This window comes from Carcharodon carcharias, chromosome 30 (genome assembly GCF_017639515.1).
Source record: "Carcharodon carcharias isolate sCarCar2 chromosome 30, sCarCar2.pri, whole genome shotgun sequence".
Lineage (NCBI taxonomy): Eukaryota > Metazoa > Chordata > Chondrichthyes > Lamniformes > Lamnidae > Carcharodon > Carcharodon carcharias.
In genome coordinates this window covers 12,604,180-12,609,962 of record NC_054496.1, presented here as the reverse complement: position 1 = coordinate 12,609,962, position 5,783 = coordinate 12,604,180, and the positions used below count along the sequence as shown (strand labels likewise).

The 5,783-nt window shown below is 46.0% G+C and overlaps 1 long non-coding RNA gene across 1 annotated transcript; it reads right to left on the bottom strand.

Annotated features, from left to right (window-relative positions):
• Window positions 1-940: 940 nt before the first annotated feature.
• LOC121271378 lies at window positions 941-3,031 on the bottom strand. Its single transcript, XR_005941708.1, has 3 exons — window positions 2,974-3,031; window positions 2,018-2,123; window positions 941-1,076 (listed from the first exon to the last, which is right to left on the bottom strand). It is a non-coding gene; the product is annotated as an uncharacterized LOC121271378 (long non-coding RNA).
• Between the last annotated feature and the right edge of the window lie 2,752 nt (window positions 3,032-5,783).

The following is a 5,783-nucleotide window of genomic DNA, read 5'->3' as shown; positions in this document are numbered from 1 at the left end:
AACATGAGAGTGGAATTTTTACAGCCCCTCCCGCGGTGGGATTTCCTGTTCCCACCGAAGTCAATGGACTTTTGAATGGCTCGCCACATTTTCTGACCCTTCCCCCACTGTGACACGACTGTAAAATTCCACCCTAAGTTTCTGTTTCTTTCAGTTTTTATTTCTGATTTAATGGCTGATTCCCAGATTTTTTTTCCCCAGCTGCTGAAGCTATTTTTTAAAAATCGTTCATAGGATGTGGGCGTCACTGGCTGGGTCAGCATTTTATTGCCCATCCCTAGTTGCCCTTGAGAAGGTAGTGGTGAGCTGCCTTCTTGAACCGCTGCGGTCCATGTGGTGTAGGTAGACCCACAGTGCTGTTAGGAAGGGAGTTTCAGAATTTTGACCCAGTGACAGTGAAGGAACAGTGATATAGTTCCAAGTCAGGATGGTGAGTGACTTGGAGGGAAACTTCCAAGTGGAGGTATTCCCATCTATCTGCTTCTCTTGTCCTTCTAGACGATAGTGGTCTGTATATTCTCCAGGTCTTGCTGCATTTGGACATAGGCTGCTTCAGTATCTTAGGTATCACCAATGGTGCTGAACACTGTGCAATCATCGATGAACATCCCCACTTCTGACCTTATGATGGAAGGAAGGTAATTGATGAAGCAGCTGAAGATGGTTGGGCCGAGGAGACTACCCTGAGGAACTCCTGCAGTGATGTCCTAGAGCTGAGATGACTGACCTCCAACAACCACAACCATCTTCCTTTGTGCTAGGTATGATTCCAACCAGTGGAGAACTTTCCCCCGATTCTCATTGACTCCAGTTTTGGTAGGGCACCTTGATGCCACACTCGGTTAAGTGCTGCCTCGATGTCAAGGGCAGTCACTCTCACCTCACCTCGGGCATTCAGCTCTTTTGTGCTTGTTTGAACCAAGGCTGTAATGAGGTCAGGAGCTGAGTGGCTTTGGCGGAACCCAAACTGGGCGACAATGAGCAGGTTACTGCTAAGCAAGTGCCACTTGATAGCACAGATGACGACCCCTTCCATCACTTTACTGATTTGAGCCTTCATTCAATGTTTCTTCATTCTGCATCAAACAACAACAGAGTATGAGCATGAACCCAGTGCCTTTCACGCCACAGGATGTAACTCCCACCCCCACTTCCAAACTGTTTAATAATCTGTGGGCGACGTGAGGTGGAAAGTTCATATCAGAGAAAATAATGACATTTTCAATGACGTGAAATAAATATTTTTTTAAAATTATAGATATAGTTAAAATCATGCAGGAACTATGTTCAGTGTCTGAAGGATTGATAACTAGCAGACACAAATTTAAGGTGATTGGGAAAAGAACTAGAGGCAAAATGGAGAAAAAAAAACTTTTTATACAACAGTAGGACTGGTTAGGATTTAAAATGTGCTGCCTAATAGGGTGGTAGAAATAGGTTCATTGGTAATCTTCAGGGTACAGCCCTACCTCTGAGCCAGAAGCTGTGGGTTCAAGTCCCACTCCAGGACTTGATGGCCACGGAAGGTGCATACATAACATGGCCAAACAGGCTGATTATCAGCCTGTAAATCCTTCCAATGTGCCTGATGGCAGGTGGTAAAGAGTGGGAGAGATTCCTGGTCAGCCATACTGCAAAAAGCGACAGAAAACCACTGCAATACTTTGCCAAGCATAATCATGAACCAATCCAATGTAATTCCATGGTCACCAACAGGCATGGTACCTGGAGGAGGAGTAAGCTTCCAGGTGAGATTGGATGAATGTTCAAAGGACAAAGCATTGCAGGAATATGGAGAATAGAATGGGGGAGCAGCACTAACTGAATTGCTCTTCAAAAAAGCTGATGGGCTGAATGGCCTCCTTCTGTGCCATACTATTCTATGAAATCAATACCATTAGGATACTGGAACATTTGTTTCCCAAGTTCAAAGGCAATGTCCAATCTTCCCCAACCAGCCTCCCTCCCCCACCATGCATAAATAAACTGGACTCATTTCAATTCAAGCAAGATCTACCTCAATTCTGAACTCTGTTTACATTTGTGATCTTCCATTCGGTCGCAAAATCCTCCTGCATTGTCCTGGGATCTCGAGGATTTGAAGATTAATCAGCTGGATACTGCTGCAAGGAAATCCAGGGGGAAGAAACTCATATGGATGTTAGAATAAATTGTTATCTTACCTTTTTTTTTCCCACATATTAAAAATATTGGGAAAAGTGCTGGGTTGCAGGCAGGAACAACAACAACTTGCATTTATATAGCACCTTTAACATACTGGTATAAAATGTCCCAAGATTCTTCACAGGAGGAATTATTAATATTTGACACTGAGTCACATGAGGAGATGTTAGGACAGGTGACCAGAAGCTTGGTCAAAGAGGTATATTTTAAGGAATAGCGTAAAGGAGGATAGGGAAGCAGAGAGGTTTAGGAAGGGAATTCCAGAGCTTAGGGCCCAGGCAGCTGAAGGCATGGTTGCAATGCTGGAGCAGTTAAAATCGCAGATGCACAGGAGACCGGAATTGGAGGAGCGCAGATATTGTGGAGGGTTGTGGGGCTGGAGGAGAATTACAGAGTCAGGGAGAGGCTGGGACAAGGGGGGACTTTGAAAAAAAGGCTGAGAATTTTAAAGTCAAGGTTTTGCTTGACTGGGAGCTAATGTAGGTCAGCAAGCACAAGGGTGATAGGGGAACAGGACAGTGTGAATTAGCAGGCAGGCAGCATAGTTTTGGATTAAGCTGTAAATGTTTGAGACTCATGTTCAGAACGTGCAACTTAGCAGGTTTGAGATCATGCTGCTGCACATAGATTGATTATTCATAGAATAAACTTTGATTTTCTCTGTCACTCTGCATGTACAGTGCAGCCGCTCCCTCCTCCCACACTCTCCTCAGTTAGCATCAGTCCAGCAGAGTATAAACATTCTCCCACTGCCTGGTACTTTCTGAACACGTAAATGAGTTCATTTACCTCATCAGCCTCTAGCTCCTTATCTTAAGTACCTGCCACCCAGGCCTTCCGATCAAGGTTCAGGATTAACATCACACTTCCTGTTGTTTGCAGACTCATGACATCATTCCTGTGCTTGCTACCTTGGCCCTGTCGTGCAGTATCAGCTCTGCTTTCACTCGCTTTCACTCCAGAATTCCCAGCTGTATCAACCGCACATGGCAACTGGGCAGTTAACAACAACAACTTGCGTTTACACAGCACCCTCAACCTAGTAAAATATCCCAAGGTATTTCACAGGGATGTAAGAGGAACAGGACGAGGCCATTCAGCCCCTCTCGACTGTCCCACCATTCAGTAAGATCATGGCTAATCTGTGTCCAAACACGAGGCTGAAAGGAATAGAAGGATATGTTAATGGGGTTAGATAAGGAAGAAGTCGGAGGAAATAACAGGCTGGACGGTTTGGGCCAAATGACCTGTTACTCTGCTGTAAATATTAGATCTGCTTTGACTTCATTGTCCTTCTGTAATCTTGGCTGGCAAAAAATCCATAAACTCAGATTGAAAGCAGAGAAAAAAATTTGACACCGAGCCACATAAGGAGATATTAGGACTGTTGATCAAAAAGCTATAGAAATACCGAAATAAAGAATTCCGGAACTTAGGGGCTAGGCCACCAAACATGGGGCGAAGGAGGTGGGGGATTGCAGAAGAGGACAGAATTGAAGGAATGCAGAGGCCTCGGATGGTTGTGGGGTCAGGGAGAGTTACAGAACTACGGAGGATTGAGGTCATCGAGGGGTTTGAATGCCCTGTACTGCTGCTCCACTTGATTCTGCTGGCAAGATCAAGGGGCTAAACAGCAGACAAGACAAGGGCAAAAATAAAAATGCCCGAAAAAACTCAGCAGGTCTGGCAGCATCTGCGGAGAGGGACACAGTTAACGTTTCGAGTCGGTATGACTCTTCAACAGAACTAAGTAAAAATAGAAAAGAGGTGAAATATAAGTTGGTTTAAGGGGGTGGGGAGGGTAGAGCTGGACAGACAGGGACATCCTGAAGGGAGAGAAATAGAGTTAACGTTTCGAGTCCAATCTTACTCTTCTTCGGAACAGCTCTGAAGGAGAGTCACACTAAACTCGAAATGTCCACTCTCTCTATATTTTCTGTTTTTATTTCAGATTTCCAGCATCTGTAGTATTTTGCTTTTATGACAGACTGAAGGGTGCAGTCTAGGGTATTAGTTGGAGAGTCTCTTGGGTTGAAACCTGGAACCCTTCCCCAAAAGGCAGCATGGCCAGGGCTATCTGAGAGGAATAATCTGAGGGCCTGTCTGAGAACCAGAATGACTTCAGAGAGAGTATCAGGCTATTTTCCTAAGGGTCACACAATGCCAAACACCAGGTTAAAGGTTGGGATTGCTCCTTCTCCAGCCTATATCCTGTAGGTTTCCAGATGATGCTGCATAAAGGAATACATGACCCATGTTCAACACATCGGTTTGTATAAATAAGGTTGCCAACTGCGATTAAATGTATTCCTGGAGGTTTCATCACATGACTTAACTGCCCCACGCTCCAGCCATTGGTCAGCCGACACATCCATCCTTGGGATGCACTGCCTTCCTACACCAATTGGAAAGCAAGAAGACTCATTACCCAATTGGATGACGCCTGACTGTCAGCAAGACCGTCTTTTTTTCTTCCATTTTGATACTTTTGTATCTGGTAAAGAGAAATGTTCAAAGAAAATTAAGGACAAAGCAATCTTTTTTTAATGTCCCTATGATTTTTCTCAGGGATTGCACCCGGCAATGTCCTGGGGATTGATCTTCAATTCCTGGAGACTCCAGGCCAATCCTGGAAGGTTGGCAACCCTATAATGTATGAGAAAAGATGCAAGATGAGCAGTTTTGCTAATCAGACTTGGTCCTGATTCTGGGCAGGCTGCCAGTTGTTTTCCAGAAATGCTCTGGGCAGGGTGCCATTGCCTCACCCACTTTCACATTCTCTCCACTTGCTCGTTTCTCATTCCCAGCATGGGTCATCGCCTCGGCCCTCCCACTTCCTCCTTTCTGTGTACACTAACCCACCATAGCTGAGAGGCTACTGCCCCCACAGACATACCTCAGGGGGCGCACTCGCCAGCGGAGGCGTGTCCTACACCCCACCCCGCCCCTCCTCTGACCTGCTACCACCCCACCGCCCCCGACACACCACCCCCTGCCTCCGCCCCCCCACCCACCCCCCCCCCCCCCCCCCCCCCCTCCCCAGCCCCCCCACCGCCCCCAGAAAGCAGAGGCGGGAGGGCTAGAGAATGTCTGATACTGATAAGGACTGAAAGGCTTTTCACAAAATGGAAATTTTAAAGCAAAGCACAACCTGTCAGCTGCAACTCAGTGGGCAGCACTCTTGCCTCTGAGTCAGAAGTTTACCGGTTTAAATCCCACCCTAGAGACTTGAGTACAAAATCTATACTAACACTTTAGTGCAGTAGTGAGGGAGTGCTGCACTGTCAGATATGCTGGCTTTTGCATGAGATATTAAACTAAGGCCCTGTCTGCCCTCTCAGGTGAATGCAAAGGATCCCATGGCACTTTGAAGAAGAGCAGGGAAGTTGTCCCTGGTGCCCTGACCAATATTTATTCCTCAACCAGCATTACGAGACCAAATTATCTGGCCTTTATCACATTGTTGTTTGTGGGAGCTGGCTGTGTGTAAATTTCCTACATTACAACAGTGAATACACTTCAGAAAGTACATCGTTGGCTGTGAAATGGTTTTGCATGTGTGGGCGCTGGAAGTTGAGTGAGGGGAAGATCAAGCTCGA